Here is a 21,362-nt window from a genome sequence, read left to right as displayed (position 1 = left end):
CCCTATATTTTGAACCATCTTCTCAGGCCATCAGAATGTGGGTGGCATTTAGAACTGCTGAATTTCAAAGTATAAGGTGTCTGATACTTGAATATGTTAAGATCTTTTGGTAACGAGACATTCTCAGAGACAAATTCTGGGAGGATGCCTTCTCTCTAATACTTTATTTATGCAGAACTTTATGTCAATAGTTCTAAGAATGAAGGAAGAGAGATGGACAACAGGTAAAAAAAAAAAAGTAAGACAGTTCTTTACTTCAAAGGAGTCTATGGTGCTGAGAGAGAGACAGATATTAAGAGACATACATGCGATTGCAAAGTGGTGAATAAAGGAGAAAATGGGAATGACACTGGGCACAAATTGAAAGTAGAAGGGCTGACCTCAACGGTGCAAATGAAAACACTGGTCTCATATTTGGAGTCACTTATTTTCAATCTTGTTTCCCTGGGTCATGGAAGTTGAAAAACCTTGGTACGCTTATTTTCATGCCTTTCTATCATTTCACTAGTCAGCCATCTGTCTTCGAGCCTCCACAGCCTTCATTACTGTCTTCCATCCAGAGGAATTATGTGGGGTCCTGCAGGGTTTCTGAAAGCGAAGTTTATGGACCACATGCCTGAGAATCACCTTGGTCATCTGTTGAAAATACCGTTTTCTGCTACTACACTTCAACTATGTGAATTGCTGGGACCCTAAGCCAGGACTTTAACATGCTGTCTAGATTTTTCCAATGAACATCAAAGTTTACAAACTGCATAAGAAGAACATTAGACTTTAAATCACAAAGTCCTCATTTACCTGTTATCTAAAATTGGGTTAAATTAGATAATCACACATATCCCATGATTCTATTTTAAACATTTCTATTGCCCTGTGTACTTCTTTTGGATAATTTGTACTATTTTTCTTGACTGTTTTTTCTCCACTGCCTAATTCTATAAAGTTTTTATTATCCCTAATTCAAGATTTCTCTTAACTTATGAATATTAAAAAACTTAACCATAATTCAAGATTTCTCTTAACTTATGAATATTAAAAAACAATATTTTGCTTTGTGAACTAGCACATCCATATATGAAACTGATTTAAGGAACCTTGGAAGCACTGGACATTGACAGAAATATTACTCCTGAGACATTAATTTGGTTTAAGGCCAAAACCATAAATGTTCAAATATGGGACAGAGGAAAAGTTTATGTTTATGCTCTATTTATTATTGACTCTCTAGGACTCGTACTTTATTTGCCCTTTATCTAAAATGTGGATGCTAAGCACATAATTAATAAGGAAGAGATATTCTTAAAACAGGTATTTTAAAATATCTAATCAGAAGTCACTCCAATCATGTTAAACTACAAGCCTGCACATTCCACCAGACAGGATGCTTAATTTAAACAATTAAAGGTTTTCTGAATGAGTGTTTATTAATTGAGTCATAGCATTAAAGTGGAGTCCCTTTTCACTTCCTCTTGTCAAACCTATTGAGGATGCAATGCAGAGCTATTTGGCAGGTGGCCATGCTGTAAGGCAGCAGGATGTATTTGGCAGATTTATTTTATGAGTTGCCAGACTTTTGCCATTTGGCTTGCTAGCATGTTTCTCTCCTTTTTCTTTCTTTTTTTTGCCCTTTATATAAAAATATCTTTTTCTCAGCAGAGTTAAGATCCATAGCTATAATTAGCACCATGTTAATTATCAATAATTAAATTGAAACATGACTTTACAAAATATTTTGCAGAACACATGGAATTCTCTCAGGAGGTTTTTCAAAATCATATAGCATCATCTCTAATGGGAATGTGATTTGTTGGTATTGGCCTACAAATATTGTTAATGTCTCTGTTCTGTGCACAAACCCCATCTATCTCCAAAGAATGTAAATTATACTTTACATCTGTGGTCCCCAATCTCTGGGCCATGGACAGGTACCAGTCTGTAGCCTATTAGTAACTGGCTGCACAGCAAGAGGTGAGTGAGCAGAGCTTCATCTGTATTTACAACCACTGCCCATCACTCACATCACTGCATAAGCTCCGCCCCCTGTCAGAGCAGCAGTGGCATTAGATTCTCATAGGAGCACACATCCCACTGTAAACCATGCATGCGAAGGATCCTGATTGCCCGCAGCACAAATAAAGTTTATTTATACCGCAGGCTGGATAACTTAAAAGGAACAGAAATGTATTTTCTCACAATTCTGGAGGCTGGAAATCCAAGATCAAGGCACCAGAATTCGGTGTCTTGTGAGGGCCTTTTTGCTGTGTCCTCTGGAGGGGAGGAAAGCTGTGTCCTCCCCTGGTGGAAGGCAGAAGGCTGGAGGAAATGCCTGTGAACCTTAGGACATTAATCCCATTCACAAGGGAGGGTCACTCAGGACCTAATCACCTATTAAAGGTCCCATGTCTTAATGCCATCGTACTGGCCATTAAATTTTAACCCCTGAATTTTGGAGGAGACACATTCAAACCACAGCACCAGCATTGGAGACGTTCATACACTGCTTCAAAGTGCAGGTGAAATTTGGGAGGCAGATGCGTTAAATGGTAAATGAATTAATCCTCCCTTTCAATAGATTTTTCCTTAAAGTATTACTTTCTGGTAGTGTTGACAGTGTCCATTTGTATACCTCTCTTTGTGTCTCAATTTGTGCTTCTAAAGGTGCATAGACATTGGCATGGTATACACAATATTATACACAAAAGTTATACATGGCAAAAGTATGAACATTTCACAATATTAAACAATTCCTATTACTCTTAAATAGGAATTTATACAAAAGTTATACATAGCAAAAAATGAACATTTCACAATATTAATTCCTATTACTCTTAAATTTGTATTAATATATATGTTGGTCAAATAACATGACAAATGTATGATAGCAGTTCTTTATAATGTCAACTAGATGAGTACTGAATGCTAGAATAATTTTTTAACAAAACATATTTGTTCCAATTAAATTTTTAAAATAAATTTTACAGATATTTAAACAGCTTTATTAAAATATTTGGTATACATAAATTAAAATGTGCATTTTCTCTGTAATTTTTAATAGATAAACTCAATATTTTAAGAAGAAAAATGTATTTTCTTGAAAACATATAAAAGTTAATTTTAATATCTTACATTTAATTTAATTTACATTTTGATGATAATGTATTCAAATGTATATCTTTGTTTTTAATCCTTTAGCTCACTACTGTCAATACACAAATATAATGTAAAAATTTTGATGATAACAAAATAATTAGAGCTGAAATGATTTGAAATAATTTATGTATTTATATTATTACTCATTGGACATAACCAGCTCATCAACAGAGTACTTACTTTTGTGCAATCATGATTAAATTCAATAATGTTTGCTAGCTTGTCAACTTAAAATAGAGAAAACTCATAGCTTTGCACAAATTGTTTTGGTATAAAAGTATATTTGACACAATAGGAGGGTTGAACAAATTTAATTAGGTTTGGTAATTCAGTTTACACCTTTTTAATTAGATATATGGTATATGTCTAATATAAAATTTTATTCTTGTCTTCTCTCAAATGTTGGAATATGTTAAAAAATGTCAGTGTTTACCACAGATAGATATTAAGCCAAATTAACGCAGCCTTTGTAAGTCAAATGCTGATTTCTACCATTATAGCACATACCATATTAGCTAAAAAATATTAAATTATGGAGAAAAATGATGATGCATAGTAATGTTTAGTACAATTTACTCACTTAGTACATGTTTTATGGCAAAGATTTATAGATAATAGACTAGAATTTATCCCAAATTGGCACAAATATTATTGAAGATCATGAAATCTGTAGAATTGAGTCTTATGAATTATTTTCACAGAATTAGTATCTAAAAACCTATTCTCAATTAACCTCAGCTTGACTTCTAGAAATCTTCCTATACCAAGAGTCAGTTAACTGGTAAATAAGGTATCTATTGGTGTATTTGAACTTTGCAGGAGACACTTATCCTTCATACTATTATCTAAATATGCACAGTGGTCTTTTCCTCAAGGGTCTTTTTCATGGCAATTATAACACTCAAGGTACTAGGTTAATAAGAATGAAGATTTTAAGGACAGATTGGAAATAGTCAAAAGAAAATATGCCCAAACTTTAAGTTTGTCACCACAGAATGACGTTTCTATAAAGATATCCCATCATTTCCTGAAAAAAAAAAATTATTGCATGTGCAATGACTCAACAATCCAATAGTGGATATGAATTGATACAGGCACAACCTGAATTTGATCATCATAATAAATGAAAATATTTTTTTCAGATATCAAGGGTAAATTCTGATAAAACTGGCTATTTTTGACAGTTCTATTTTAATATTAAATAGTGAAAATACCTATCGGCTACTTAAGAACAAGGGATGTGGTTATTGAACTACACGAAAGAACAAATACACACATACACACGAAGGAGATGTACAGTGTTTATATAAAAATAATCTACTATGATTATTACTCAATCCAATAATCTTTTTTCCAGATATTTTAAAATCCTAGATCAAAGTAAATTGTAATATTCATCCAATTTCTTCTGGTCTCTTCTGTTTCAAAACACCCTATGACACAGGTAAGAGATTGATCGTTTTCTCTTCTTTATTTGCTAACTCTGTGTGTTCCCTAATTCCCAGAGTGAGTCTATGACAGCTGGTTGCCAGAAAGCTTTTTCTAATAATCAGATTTTACTGATTTACTATTGGAAAGAATAGGCAATAATGTCGTGTAAAAGAGACTTCACTTTAAACACGTCAGAAAAAAATATAACTTCAAATGACATTTTGGGAGAGCTAGAAGAATAATCCCACGTGTCTGTCTAGGAAATTTTAATGTATTACATCATCAAATGAGGATTCTTATTGTACTTTATAGTTACCAGGTAAATAAAAGTACTAGAAGCTCTTTATCATTATTATTATTTTTATCATCATCATTATTTTAGAAGTACTCTTTGAATAACAGCATTCAATTTCTATAAGCTAAGTTTTTCCAGTATTTACACATACTTCAATAAATTTTTGTGCCATTATTTATTATTAAATTTACCTTGAGGTTGGAATTATTATAATGTATTGCAATTCATTAACACAACCATTTAACTTTAGCTTCATGATACATACGAATGTAAAGAAAGCTCTTTGGAAAAGATAAGTAAAAAGAAAAGCCTCTTTACTTCACAGTATCAACATTTTTTTCTTCAAATACTCTAAATGATATTCAAAATAAAAACCGAGAGTTTTTTCCTTGTATATTTAATATTTGTTTGGGTTTTGCCATCTCAGTTTTCATTCTATAATAAACACTATCACAAATCAGTATGAAGGTGGAATGACAACGGTATATTTTATAAAACAAGATGACATACAGAAATTCACATGATAATCCTGAGAAAATATGCTTCTTTGGAAGAATCAGAATGATGCTATGTTAGGATAATTTTTATATTTGCATTCATATTCAAAACCATGCTCTAGTCACATTCTGCTTATGGTGCATTGTATACTCTGTCTGCAATCAGTAAACACTATTCTTTAAACCATCAATTTTCAGACTCCATATACTTCTGCTTTCATTTCTTTTCATTTCAGACTCTCCTGCTTGTCTTTTTGTCTTTAACTGAACCTACTGAATGTGAACACTGCATAGCCTGTAAGCTACCTAGGCATGGGTGGGGAACCTGTGGCCTTGGGGCCACATGTGGAAGGGACATATTTATATTAGCTCAACATCATAGTCTTACCTATACTCATTAAGTGATATATACTTTTCATGAAGAAATCATTATGTTACTGGCTTTTATCATATGTTAGCCTCAAATAGTGAGTAATACATCAGAATACAGGGCCTTAAATTTTTCCATTTTGCACGAATACTTAAAATTTTTTTCCCAATAATTCTATATAAGAAACCTGGCCCAGTTTACCTTCAGTGGAAATGTGAGGTGGAAGGACTTCTCCCATTGACTCCAGCTTTATCCAAAAATCAAAGAAAATGTTCATGGTTTAAATCTGCAGGGAATTATCATTGACAAATTGCAAAGTCCCTCTGGCCTCCTTTTCTTTTTGAACGGTCTTTGAGATCACTTGCCACTCAGACCAGGATCCACTCCCACCAGCTCAGAATTCCCCAGAAAAGACTGATACACGAGGTTGGAGCAAATCTAGCCTCTGAGACTCCGTGATCACCACAGGGATTCTGCTTTGCCCGTAAGAAGTTCCTATTCCTTTTTATGTACTCCTTAAATGCTTTATCTAAAAGACCATTTTCCTATGAAACAAGAGTATGTAGTGACTTTAATAACTGAAACTGTTATCTAAACAACAACAGGAGTTATTTGTTGCCTTGCTATTCAAAGTGCCGTCCTCAGACCAGCAACATCATCAGCACCCAGCAGCTGTTAGAAATGCAGAATCTCTCGTCCCACCCTAGATCTGATGAATCAAAATCTGCATTTTAACATGATGCTGAGATGATTTATGTGCATGTTAAAATTTGAAAATCACAGATCTTGAGCAGTTATTCTCAAACTATCTGTGGTTATAAATGATGTATTTACAACCTATACTTTCACAAAATACAATAGAAATAAATTGTTAGTATAATTTACTGAAAGAAATGAAAGATACAAAAGTATACAAACCACAATACCAATTTTTGTATTATTAGAATCACAGACAAAATAACTTGCTATCAAATTTAGAAAGTGTTTTTACTTTTCACAGATGCGCAATATCAAGATTGTCACCTATTTCATTGATCATCATTTCATTATGAAATATATCACAACAATCTAGAAGTTTTATTATTTCAAACTTATTTTTGCTCTTCGATTTTGTCTGTCACTAAGAAAAATGCTACATCCTTTCTTTGCATGCATACAAGAATTAAGGTCATTAAATATATACATACCCACACACGTACACACGTATATATATGAAAGAGACAAGAAAGTCTAGCTGATCAATTCTCATCTTTAAACACTTAGAACCAAACTGTTATCTTGCAGATGCACAAAAATATGTTTGATAATTTAAACATTCTTGGCAGACATTTTCCTCTCTCTCATCTTCTTACCTCAACATGCAATAGCAGTAGTTTATAATCAGCTTTCAAGTTTTTACTGCATTGCTAGGGGCACTGCTTAGTTCAACTGTGTGCAAGACTTCCTTGATGAAGGAAACAGTGCACCATCTGCATTCTAGTCCCACTCCGGAGTCCGGATAGTCACTCCAGAACATCTTCCTGTCACACCATCAGAACGTGCTCCTGTGAAAAATTTAAACTCCAAGCCAAGGGTTAAATTGCATGTTACCCTTCCTAGTTTTCTTAGTTTTATACCTTTTGGGGCTAGCATTCATTTTCAGCAATAAAGGTCAAAAAAGAATCATTTCTTCATAGCACCATCATGTTCACATTGCACATATACTAAAAGAATTATTATGTTGATATTATAAAGATACGTACACACTGTCAAATGCAATAAAAATACCACTTTTATTTATTTTATGCATAGATCTTCCATAGAATTAATGATTCCTGCAAACATTAAACTATGATATCATTGGAAACTGATGCTTAATCTTACTTCTTTGCCTCAGATTTTACCAGTATTTCTAAGAAAGCATCATTGACTCAGCTTCTCACTAGTGCTTCGGCAACTGTACATGATTGCTTATTCTTAGCAACCAGAAGTGCTACTTTACAAAAAGACTGAAAATCACTAATGTTTACATATGAAATTTTAAAACATCTGCTCTGTCAGCTTTTGAATTTATTGGTTTTGTTTTAGAATTTTTTTGGTTTTGAACTTATAGTTCATAATATTTATGTAAATGACCCTTAATGTTTAATGGTTTCTTTACTTTGTTAGCCAGTACATCTTAGCTAATTACCACCTGTGATTTTAACATTCCACCATCAATTTTGGCTACAAAGTTGAACTCAGTATAAGGGGGATCATAATCTAAGTAAAAGTATTACAACCTCTTGTAGTCTTTATCACTACCATCATCATCATCGTCATTTCATTTACTTGTACATTTATATTTAGAAAGATGTTTCTTTTTTTGACCAAAAATAATCCAATGAAGATTGTTTTACCACATATTAATCAGAACTGAAAATAAATAAGATAATTTACATTCATTACTTAGCTAATAACATTAAATTTATAAATTTAATTTGATTAAAAACAGTGATTGAAAAATTGCAAGTTACGGGAATAAAAAATGCTTATGTTTTCTCATATTTCTGTACATGTGAGGGTTATAGCTGTCTAACCTGAAGCAATCACATGTTGTAGTGTGTTCTTACTTCATGTGATTATTATGCAGTTCATGCCACATCTGATTCACCATTCAAGTTCAACAGTAGTCAACTGATGTACACCCTGCTCAGTGAGATGAGTCATGAGCTTGAGTATCTTGACAATGTTAAATTGCAGTAGAAATTTTTAAATGCCTACTCTCGGTTTCTTTACTTAACTCATTGCAGAACATCAGACATGCACTTTAACCAGCGTTGCTGCAGCCTGGCTTTCTGTTTTGTTTGGTGCGTTTCATCAGGCATTTATTGAGCACCATGCCACACTAGGAGATGGAGGTGATAAAGCTCATACCTATCCTGGCGATGCTAAAAAGTCTACTTAAGGAGACAGATAAGGAAATGGATGGTATTCTTATGTTGTAATTGCACAGATTCCAGTGAGAGTACTCAGAAGTACCACCAAGTCCAAATAGAAGATCAGGGAAACTTTCCCAGAAAAGATAATGCCTGAACTGCAAGTATTAAAAAGATGAGTGGCAATGTCGTAGGGGAAATTTTTCCATGGAAAGAGAGTTTCCTGAGAAACATGGTTTAGATGTTTGTTGGAGAAAGGCCTGGGGGAAGTAAGGAAACCACAACCACTTTGGTGCTTTGGAGGGTCCAAGTACAAAGCAAGACATAACAGAGAATGAGACTGGAGTAGAAGACTGTCCACCTTAAGGAGACCAGGAATAGACCCAGAATATCCCCTAACAGGAAAAATAAATTGTTTCCTTTTATGCTTCATTTCGGAGCATATAGGAGTCAGGCACGAAACCACCCATTTTGCTGATACCCAGTCTACTGTGGAATTCTCAGCTGTTGTGCATCACCCTCTTCTCATGATCCTTACAATTCTCTGTTCTTCCTGTCACTTCAAATTCTCTTTTGTAGTTATGTACAATTATTCCTCTATTCTTCAAGGACTGATCTTCCAATTAGGTGCTATTCCAGAATGTTGCTTCTCTCTCACAAACCAGATCCACAAAATGATCCCTTCTGACATATTGCCAAGTTGTCAGACTAAGAAGATGAAAAGAACAGTTTACACTTACTTTAGACAATTTTATTATAAGTAAGCAAATAAGGTTTTTAAAAAATATGGTGGGAAGATATAAGTTAAAGGTTACTAGAAAAAGAAATGTTGGCTCTTTTTATATTTACCATTTATATTAATATATGCTTTTCTTCATTCCATCCCTCATTGTCATAAATAATCAAATCACCATGCTGTTGGGTTGAATTCCAGTTCTAACTTCTTTTCATGAGCCTACTGACTTTGCATACATGCTTGCTTTCCTGTGTTCTGCTCTATTTTTAAAATTCACTTTGTCCACGAATCCATCCACTCACTGTGAAAATAATTTGATCACTCTGAAGTGCTATTGATTTGTTTTTACTTTACGTCCTTTTTCATTTCATCAAGGTAGGAAGCTGGATGTTACCCTTTCTAATTAAGTAATGCATTTATCTGTGAAGTGATACTACTTAAAGGCACAAGCATACCTTTTACCACATGTTCCTAGAAGCTGTGTCACAAAACAGATCGTTTTTAAATGGAATCTGCCTTTTCAGAGAATTAAATTAAGTTCAGGAAATACTGGTTTGGGTCCTTTATATGTGTTTCAATATGTTTTCACTAGCCCCAGCTACACAAAATAAGAGAAATCAAAAATAAATTTATATTCCATTTTGTGGCTTAACTTTGGGCCAATAAAAGTTTAGAAACAACTTTTAGAATCACTCAACCACATAAGACAATGCTCTTCATTGAATAAAATTGGTGTGAATGTCCATCATAGAAAAGAAATTCAGTGCATTAAAAAACTGATATCTGCCTAATGACCATCAGAAAATAATAAATGCTGTTACTGTCTTCATTATTCATTGAGACTTAGTTGACAATTGTCACAGGCCTTAACACTTCATTAGAAAAATAAAAGCTTTATAAGCACATAACCAATAACCACACTGTGTTTTCGAATAGAAACCTCTAAATTGCACTAAAAGAATTGTGAAGCTTGGACTAAATAGTACTAATTTGTGAGTATTTACTTGGGGGTGGGAATGCCAAATAGCAAATAAAAGGCATTGTGACTTGTGGTGTGAATGTTAATTGGTAAGGAATGAGAGCTGTGGTCAATTTTAAAGTTGTAGGAAGTGACTGCAAGTAGCAATCCAGCAAAGGGCTAAAATCACAGGCTCCAAATTCTGTCTGTGGCCTCCACTGCTTCTTCTACAGAACTGCTTCAGACTCTGCAGTGCTAGGATAGAGTAAATCATACAAGCCAACAGTTACTTGTGTTGCTTCCAAATTGCAACAGTTAACCTTTGCTCAGATTATTACTGAATTATGAAAACAATTCAAATTTCTTGAAAAGGATATCAGTGGTTTGTATCAACAGATATGATGAACAATTTGACTTTGTAGCCTATGAATTTTTGCATTTCTCTTTTATTGCAGTTACTTGGTAATTTGGATTTCTTCTTTGAACTTCTTAAGGAAGAGACTACGGTATGTTGTACTGACTGTGCCCTCAGCATCCACACCAATGCCTACACAAATAAGGTGCTCAAATGTGTGTGGAATTGCTTTCCTTAAGTCCCATTCCATTCCACAGATACAACTCTTTCTTTTCCATAATTTCCTACTCCCTCCTTTATTTTATTTTTCAATGTTATTTCCTCCTCCACCCAGAAGGTTGCATTGATGGAAGTTAAAAATAACAAAAACCTGCATGCTTTGTCTTTGCAAATATCCTCATGGATGGAGTTCACATCTTTGATCTATTTCTTTTCTTTGTTCACATCTGTTGTCCATTTTTAAAAGAAAGTCTCTTTCAGGGCTTGAACTACAAGTTTGATTCACCCCCATGCTTTTGTCCAAAGGTCCCCAGCATGAGGCAGTGGGCACCAGAGGTTTTCCTGGAAGGAGAAGGTAAAGGGAGAATAAACTTCAGGTGACCTTGTAAAGAATGGATTTAATATTTTGACCATATTTTCATGTGGTGTAGGAGAATATTTCTAGGATAGAAATACCATAGACCCTCAGAATTGTGTTTTGAAGGACTACATTGGGGTTCATTCCTACTCAGGAATAGGTCATGGTTAAACCAGAGAGTAATGCTTGTGCTAAAAACAAACAAACAAACAAACAAAAAAACAAAAAAGACCTCTAGGTTGAGATATCACTCATGATCAGATTACAAAATGATTGTTAAAATTAGTTATTCACACTGAAGTGTGACATCAATATCATACCGAAATGTGGGTATGTATCTATATAAATTGTGTTTGTATCTATGTAAAATGTGAGTTATGAAAGAAGGGGAATTAGTTAGACACTCAAATAAATAATCTATTAGTGGTTTTGTGGTTTTATAATGAAAATAGCCACCTAACCAGCTAAAAGTTTTACTCCCCAAATAATTGTTAAAGCATTATATAAATGTATCTTTAAAAGATAGTCTGATTGTGTGGTTTCAAAAGCTTGGACTTGGTCCCTCTAACTCCAAGGTTGCTGGTCACTCAGAAGATTTTTTGTTGGTTGGAGATCTATCAGGTTCCTGGTGCTTTAATAGAATATGTGCTTATATAATTCTCCTTGATAACATATCCTTATTAATTTATTTATAAAACAAGAGGAAATGACCCCAGCAGTCTTCATCAATCTCTGAGTTTTTATTTCTCATTCATCAAGGAACATTAACTCATTTGAATAATATATTGGTCTCTTCCTTCTGTAACAAAAGGTTGTTCTAGCATTTGTAGTGTTTGTGAGAAATGGAATAGGGAAGGGAAGAAGAAGAGACTTGTAAGAAAATTGAAGGGGCAATTTCACAAAAGATTGCTTCTCTCTGGGAGTTTCTTGTTTAGGGTTTACAGTTAAAGAAATTGAGAGGGAGAAGGAACATCAGTTGCTGTGATCTCACCTTCTGCCTATGGTCTCCGAAAGATACCTGAGTGAGACAAACAATGTTGTGTGTCTCTCACACAAAATGAGATGAGAAGAGACCAAGTTGTAGCTCAGCATAAAGGGATAGAGAAATACAGACTTCTTAATTTCTTCACCACTACTTCCTTTGATCCTTTGTCTTCTTGGACAAGAGCAAATTGGCATCTAGCTATAGCCCTCCTTGTTGGCTCTCATAGTTACTATTTCAAAGCAGAAAATTCTGTGTAGAGAGGTAGATATTTCTGTATTTTCATTTCAAAAGAGGATTGTGAAAAATCTAGGTAAATATAAATATTTCAGATTCAAATTTATGCATATGATTGAGTAAAATACAGTGCTAGCATGTACTTGTAGGTTAATTATGATATGAATATATTGCCTTTGCATAAATAAAAATTCCTCTTACCTTGGCCAGCCATCTAACAAATGTGTGCTATTGTTCGAGGAACCTTTAAGCACATGTATTGAGGAAAACTCATCTCCACCATCAGAAAGTCAACTCAAAACATACATCCCATTTTTAAAATATATGTAATAAGTCATATTCTCTTAGGAAATCAATAACAAGAAATTAAAGCATCAGTTTAGACATCACTTCCCTTTTTAAAACTAATTTTCTGTCACCCTAACAATTGCATAAATCCATGTAGTTGCACTCATGAAGTTGTGAACTATAATATATCCACCACTTTAGTAGTAATATCATGCAGTACAAGTGTTTAAGCTAAAGTATAGCATAGTATATTTCTTCTAGCTGGTATTTATGAATACTTAAAAGTACTTAGGTCTTGACTGATGAAGATTCCCAGTCTCTTTGGTTCAGTTCCTACAAAACTAGGGGATTTGCTATTTTCTATGAGTTAGTGGCATTTAAGAAACACGTGTAAAAGATTCACAAAAATTATATATGCATGCAGATGAGGGCAATTTTATCAATCTCATGTGAAGTGGCATCTCCAGTTCAGTTTTTTTCTGTGGAATAAGTGATAGTTTGAATCTTTCATTTGCTGCTTATAACATGATAGAGAACTGAAACCTGCTATGTTTGTTTTTAAAACCAGATGGAAAATTCTGCAAGCTAGATAATACAATGTCTTCTAGGGACACAAAAAAAGTACAGCAAGATCTTTCTTTCCATTAATATTTTTTTGAACTCTTTTTAGGAAAGAAATTATTTTGGAAGTATTAGGATTATTGTATATTATTTTCCTTTCATCTTTTTTGCAAAGGAAAAAAAAAAAACTTGTCTATGACTGGAAACAGGATTGTGTGGTGCTATGTGCTGGCTGCTGAAGGCCCACAGTGAGGTCCAAGCAAAGTTCAAGACTGAAAAAAAGGTCCAAATACAAGGCAAACGTAGTTTCTTTCACTGCTGCAATGCTCCATGTATTGGAGTGCTGGAGTTCTTTTCTACCTTTTTGGTTTCTGTTTCTATAAAAAATAAAAACCCTCCATTTAATGATAGGAATAATTTCCGAAGCCACTAATGTGCTTTTCAGAATCAGCACAAATTAGTCTGATTGGCATTGTTTCCTTCATTGTGTGTCTACACACTCTCTTGCCTTAAATCTACACATTTTTAATTTTTTGTCATTTGATATACAAAGTAGAAGTTTAATAGCCAAAAACATACTTTTTTTTTCCTAGAAGGTGAGATTTTTAAATAGATTCTCAACCATCTAAGAAGACAAAGGGTTACCCTTAGAGTCAGGCCGTTAGAGTCAACAACGTCCTTTGGCATCTTTAACTCTGTAAGTCGATTTTATGATTCACAGTAGTTTGGTAGACATACCCGTTCATGTTTTCACAGGAAAACTGATTAGTATCTCTTATTGCAAAATCATTTGGGTGCTTGTAGCAGTGTAGACAATAAAAGCCAACATTCATTGAGAGCTTACTACATTCCAGATGCTCTTCTGTGCTTTTACAGAAATTTGCTTACACTTTCAGTTAACTACTCTGATCAGATCCTTGTTATGGATGAGGAAACAAAGGTACAAATGATTTAGTTAATTAACTTTCTTAAAGTCACAGAATTGGTAAATGGTAGAGCCGTAATTCTAAGCCAGAAACTCTGGCTTTAGAGCCATAACACTCAACTAAGACTCTATGAATACGGAAAAAAATCCACTGATCTTATCATGACTTCATCACTCAGGTGTTTCTGGCCTTGTCAAATGATGGGAAGGCCTACTGAAGCCATTCTAGTTCAGTGGTTGGTGAGTAATGCTTTTTGGAAAAATGCTATATATACTGAACTAAGGACTTGGGTGTTTTTTCTCCCATAGGCCAAATGTAGAGATCTAGGAGCCAAGAAATAGAAGTATAGGTAGCACTTATCACACCTGAACAAGTGGATCCTGGAAAATTTATGGCTGACAATCCCCAAACAATAGGCTCTGATAGATTAGAGTTGCGTTGTCCAATATAATAACTAATAGTCAGATGAGGCTATTTAAATTCATTTTAATTAAGTAGAATTCAAAAATCAGTTCTTCAGATACACCAGCCACATTTCAGTTGCTCAATAGCCATGTGTCTAGTGGCTACTGTATAAGATAACAAAGATATACTTTTGTCCCTGTGCAAACTTCTACTGGACAGCACTAGTTTGGGGTCTGAAGGTGAAGGGAACACGGAGTCTGGCAGTGATGGCTGACGCAAGTGTCCAGAGGTGACTGTGCCAGGGGCAGCTTCCAAACCAGACCACTGCTGCAGCGAGGCCTGATGCTCCCTACAGCATAGCCTCGATGGGCCACTGCCTACTTTCTGAGTCTGATTCTGAGAGTGACCCAATTTCCTTCTAAACAAATTTATTTCCTGTTTAAGTTAGCCACGGTTGTTTTCTGTTAGTTTCAACAAGAACACTTCTTAATAGAATGACCCTTACTTAACATTATATAAAACTGAACAACCCATACTTTAGGAAATCACTGATGTTGGACTATTATATAGTAACATAATTGTCCTTGAATCTCTGTCCAGGATCATTAACTAGAAAAAAAGTAGGTTTGGGGATAGAGCTACATAGGCCCGAGATTGGCGTGACGGGTAAATCTCTTTTTCTCTTTTGGCGTAGTTATTTGGGTTCCCAAGGACACTGTGTCTGGTAGAAGTGAGATGACCCTACTGCAAGGAACAAAGCCAGGGGTTATGGAGGGGTGCTATGTGGGGGCCCTGTGGCCTGCAGGCCCCAAGGAAAACCATATCTACCATATCTAATAGCAAATGATCCCAAGCCTTTTAAACCTTGATGAAAATTACAGCCTCTGCTATAGAGGATTTTGTGAAGATTTTGTTCTATGCTTACAATGGATGGCCACAAGAAGAATGGTAGCTCCGAAGTGTGGCCTGCTGTCAGTAACAGCAGAGCAGCCATCCTACAAGGGCCACCAGAGTGTGAGTCAGTAACACGGCAGGTGGGCAACAGGACCAGAGTGAAGAACTGGTTTGGATCTGCAGGAAAGCGCATGTAAAACAGCACTCTGGGCGAGATGGAAAGTACCTGAGAAGTGTTCTAAAAAGAGACACTTTCTCACAAGAGCCCCTAGGGACTCAAAGTCAGCATAATTTGGGTTTTAATGGAAACACAATCTTACAAATATTCCCAGGCTAAAAAGGCAAAAGGCATTTGAATTATATAAGGAAGAACATTTTTTGCCATCTGATGTATTCAACAATGAAATGGACTGACATGAGATGCTGTCACGGGAAGGGCCTGGCTAGAGAGTGGATGAGCCACTGTCAGACAGGCCGTGGAAGATTCCTGTGTGGGTGACATTTCAAAAGCTCCCCCTCACCTAAAGGCTTTGTAAACCTCTGATTCTAAATGCAATAGACTTTACAAACTACTGTGATTTCAAATTGCAAAGGTAGCAAATTTTTCTTTAACATACAGGGAAAACCAAGAATATCCATTAAAATACTTGAAATTTTGTGGCTGCACTCTGCAGTTTAACTCCCTTAATGCCTGGCTCTTTCTGTTTTCTCTCTGTTTCCTTTGCATATAAAATAAACTGCGGTTGTGAGTAAGGTGGAAGCTATTAAAATGCTTTAGAGGGAAGGCAAAAATGATTCTTAATACTATTAGAACTTTATTCAGAATATAGTGAACAATTCTTGGGGAATACTAACATGATATGCCACAAAAGTTAAAACATTTCTCTCTAGAAAAACAATCATGTAAATTGTTCTGATTTCTACAGTATCCTGCATATTTATGTTTCCAAGAACATTTCAGTCCAAGGCTGAGCCACTTGGGGAAATAGAATTATGGCTGGATTTTCCAGGACATTCACATGTGCAACCAACTCTGTGGCTATGCTTGGAATCTGTTGCTGGCTCAGGATCAGATACATACATAAACTCATACCATATTTCCATCCTATCTGTTTCCAAGAGTAATTCTTCACAAATGCTGGAAGCTTGCTTTATGTTTTACTCATTTATTAATGACCCACATAATCTGTAATTTTTCATACCTTGGAGACTTTAGGTCTAGCTGAATCTCTGCCTGTTCTGCTTTTCCCAGTTGGTTTTTCATTTAAGTTGTCTCCTCTCCTATCACATGCTATAATGAAATATCAAAATAAATACCAGTAATTATTTCCATTTTTGCACAAATCATTTCATCAAACATATATTTTAAAATCTTATTGTTTAGGTAGATAGATGATAGATAGATAGAGAGACAGAAATAATTTACCAAACAATATATTGCCACTATAAAATATTGTTTGCATTGTTGCATGTTCCTACTTTTATTTGTATCTGTTCCTGTTTCTTGTGAGTTTTGTACTTTGCTTCCATAACTAGACTATAAGCTCTTTGAGGGAAATAAGAGGCTGCTCTTGTACAAGTAAAATGTGTTCAGTTCCTATAACCATTCATGCATTCATTTAATCATTTATTCATCCAGCAAGAATCTATTGAAACTATAATATATGTACAGGGTGCTGCACCATTGGTTATTGTCCTTTGTAAAATACAGTCCCCATAAATGAACATAGCATCCCAGACATACTTGACCACCATGGAATAGAACAGGCCTATTAGTTTATCTGGCTCTAAACCCAGAGGAAAGCTTATATTGAGTTGGGTTTGATATTATACCTTTATTCTATACTAAGGGATATTATGAGAACTATTTCTATAAAACCTGTCCCCAGATTTACTGTAAGAACATTTATATTCTCAGTTTTTCTGAGGATGCCTAGGAGAAACCTCTCTCTGGTAATACTTCAGGAATAGTTGTGCTTCTTGCAGGTATCTCGTTTGCTTTTATAGCATGGACACAGAGATTCTATTCCTAGTTAGCTGCTAGTATTTAGTAACCTGTTCAGTTACACCTACTGATCCACTCAGACATATATATCTTAGAAAACTTCATGTCAGGCATGTTTTGTATACAGTTCCTCTTATTTTATCTTCTTATAATACATACTTCTTTGAGAATTATTAATGTTTATATCCTGTTAAAAGTAAAACATGGAGGAAGAAGAGATTATTAACTTGATATCTAGTAAGCTATCACTGCTGGCTACAATTTCACCATTGTATAGTTTTTAGCCATTATTGTCCTCTACTTAAGTGTGATCCATAGCACTAAGCCACCACAGTCCTAAAATGAATGAAATCCATTTGATTTTCCCTCTTGTATGATTCTCATAACTCTCTTTTCTTTCCAGTCACATTGCCACTGTCCTTGTTTATGTCCCATGGGTGAAGGCAGTGAGTCTTCCAAAAATTTCTCTAGTAAATTCAAGTGGGGTTTGTGTCCCATTTTTAGTGATTCCCACAGTGACTATCTTATGCTACACCCACTGTCTTCTTTGAGGAAACTGGTCCTCCTCCCCCATCCAACTGGATATGTGTTCTGAATAGTAGCTGCCAATTTCTTGCCTAAACTCATCTCCCTGGCTGCATGATTTTGAGTAGAGGTGCTGTAACACTTAGAAAGATATTTGACTGCAAGTAACCAAAAACTATCTAATGTAGCTAAAGCCAAAAAAGGGTTTGTTTTTCTCACATAACAAAAATGGTTTTCTCACATAACATATAGGGGCTCAAAAAATTAGGGCTTATGTCTTTTTAATTCCCTCGGAAAATGCCTCATATATGCTAACTCATAGTCACTAATTGGCTACTACATCTCAAAACATTATATCTATTCTAAGGAAAGAATAAAAGCAGAGGGAGGAACAAGGTCCCCCAACCAAGTCCAACCCCCTCTCTCAAGAGACAAAATGGCCTTTAAGAAACTTCTGCAACACATTTTCCTTGGAATCTCATAATTAAGTGAGTTTCAAGGATACCTCCAATTGTAAAACAACAACAAAAAAAAAGTTAGAAAAATATAGAACAAGATTGTAATGCTTAGCTTAAGCTAATCATGATCAGTTGCATGAAAGTGAACCCACAATGTCTCTAAATGAACTCAAGTTTCCTTTATCAATTTAGAAGTTAACATGGATATTGAAAAGGAAGGTGGAGCCCAAGCTTATTAAAACATCCCATCCCTTGATCTCAGTGGTTTGTGTATGGATTGAAATGTGACCCAAACCTTTCGAACAAGCCTTTAGCCAAAATTGTTTAAACTCTCTGGCTAGACAGCTGACTAGGGTCACAGAGTCAACCTAATAAATAATCTTGCCTCAGAGAAGGAAGCTGACATAGAAAGAAGTAGAGATAAGAGATAGGAAAAGAAGATCCAAATGGCACTAATTCTTACAGAGTCATTAAGGCCAGTTTTACTCCTGCCTTTGGTTATAGGGTCGAATCAATTCTCTATTATGCTCAAAATTAGATCAATTTAGACTTCTGATTAACCTATTTCTTGGCATGTTCCCTACTTCCAGTCTCTTCCAACTTCAGTTAGTGCAGCACTGAGCCCTGAGAGTTTTCTCATACACAAATCTCATGATGCCACCAATTTAAAATCCACGCTATTTTCTCCATCACCTACAGGATGAAGTTCAGACAATTTATTATATTAAAATCTTTTCATAATCTGGCTCCAACATACACACAAATGTCTGCTTTGGCCATATAAAACTTTTCAATACTTCTAATAGTGTCATGCATTTCCATGCCACGACTTTCTCTGTGATGCCTTTCTCCATTTTTTCAACTGGATAACCCCAGTTAGTTCCTCAGCCCCCCAACTCTGCATAGACTTACCTCTCCAGCTTTCAGTGACCCATACAGGCACACACACAGGTATATATATGCACACCCGAGCAAGAGTCCTACTCACTGTGCTCCTTTCTTAGCTCCAACAGTATCTCTTACATACCTGTATCACAGCACAGCCCATGTCATCGTGTCATTACCCCTAGGTAGGTTTGAGTCCCTCAAAAGTAGGGACTGATAAAATTCAATGACTGTTTAATTGAAATAAATGAATATTTCCACAAGCGAAGGAAGAAAGGAACTCCTAAAATCCTCTGAATTTTTCTCCCATTTGGATAATATTCAATTAAACTCTTCAATGGTTTTTTTTAACTACTATTCTCACCAGCCCCCCCCTTCCTTATAATGTTATTGGTGTTTTGTAATTTAAAAGTAAGACTTTATAGCCATGTGTCATGATACTGACATTGTGTTTTAACCTAGCTTTACAGCTATAAAATATTTGATAATTTGAGTTTACAATTGGAAGCTATCCTCTCATATTTATGTATAGCTTTAATAATTATCACCTATATCTGTACAAAATATATTGCTAATATGTTGAACAGGATAAAATTTAGAGTTGTTTAGGACACCTACTAGCACCCTCACATAAAGTTGACCTTGATCTATTGACCTTTGAGCCTAGGTAATTATCTCACTATGAGTCCATATAATTGAAGTTTTATCCAGGCCACAGGGTATAATGTTGCTATCAAGAATTCAGTAATTTTGGAATGAGGTTGAAAATACATAGGCAAATATGCCTATTTTACAGTTAAAGAAATTTAGTTTCAGAGTTTCAGAGAAGCTGTATGACTTGTCAAACAGTGTAGAACTGAAAAGTGAGAGAGTCAGGCAGTTTTTCTAACTCTAAAGCCTTTCATTACACAACAGCACTCTCAGTTGAGATCTATCTATCAAATGTCCTCCTAAAATGAAACACTGTACCTGTAGTATTTTTCTCTACCACTGTACAAAGTTCATCTAAATAGGAAATTATTTTTCTTTGGTGTGATTTGTTTTCAATGAAACCATGCAATTTCTGAGCAATCACTGTGCCTTTTTCTACATACTTACCATCTGTTAATAATCTATTTTAATCCCAAATGTCTCTTCTTGTTTTCCAAGATACAGCTAGACAAGTGTTTCCTTAGCTTCTTCTAAACCCAGATTATAAGACTTCTGTAAATTTTTTACTTTCGTTGTTTTTGTTTAGGAGCTGTATAATCCAAGGAGGCTCAATGTGACTACAGAAATATCAGTAAACAAGTTGAGCACCAAACATAATTCTTTTTTTTTTTTAACCTGGGGAACATTCCCTCCTAGACCATTGGCATGGGCAATTTCTGCATTCCTATATAAGAAAATCTTACAGGCAAAACTCCATTTGGAAGAAGAGGACTACATATTTATCTTGAATTGCAAGCCTAGCAAGCCCACAGCCTGTTTTGACTTAGAGTTAATGTGTATTTGGTATGTTTGGAAGATTGTGGAGATTGGGATAGAGGGCTAAAGCACTACCCCTAGCTTCCCTTGGTGTTGTCATTGGATCCTAGCCAGTTACTTCACATGCCTGAATTTCCACCTCATCCAGGTAACACGCTTGCTCTACAGTCACAGTAGTGAGTAAGACCAAGGACTGAACAGAAGCCTGCTAATTGTCCAAACCACTCAAGTCTAGCTGCCAATTGGCAGTGTCCCCTGAAACAGTAGTGCTGCACAGTGACAGAAGTCACTGTGGACCAACCTGAGACACTTCCATCCCCCAAGGGGAGCACAGCAGAGGACTCAAAGACTTTGCCAACTACAAATCTGAAGACTTAATTTCTCCAGGGAGAAGCAGCCTGCTAAGCAAACCAATAAAATCACAAACCCAGAAATCCAGGTTATAAAATACCTCTTTGTAAAA

General features: G+C 35.2%; 1 long non-coding RNA gene across 4 annotated transcripts in view; it reads right to left on the bottom strand.

The window, feature by feature from the left end:
* Positions 1-218: 218 nt before the first annotated feature.
* The window catches only part of LOC142870941 (uncharacterized), a 58,302-nt gene continuing 37,158 nt past the window's right edge, over positions 219-21,362 (bottom strand). Inside the window, exons 5-6 of one of the 4 annotated variants that reach the window (XR_012919288.1) lie at positions 16,762-16,850; positions 9,439-11,250 (exon numbers count right to left, since the gene is read on the bottom strand). This is a non-coding gene — a long non-coding RNA (uncharacterized LOC142870941). Of the gene's footprint in view, positions 589-9,438; positions 11,251-16,761; positions 16,851-21,362 lie in introns of those variants that run through there. The other 3 variants (XR_012919287.1, XR_012919286.1, XR_012919289.1) reach the window with 3 other exon arrangements.

This window comes from Microcebus murinus, chromosome 5 (genome assembly GCF_040939455.1).
Source record: "Microcebus murinus isolate Inina chromosome 5, M.murinus_Inina_mat1.0, whole genome shotgun sequence".
NCBI lineage: Eukaryota > Metazoa > Chordata > Mammalia > Primates > Cheirogaleidae > Microcebus > Microcebus murinus.
This window is presented reverse-complemented; position numbering and strand designations above follow the sequence as displayed.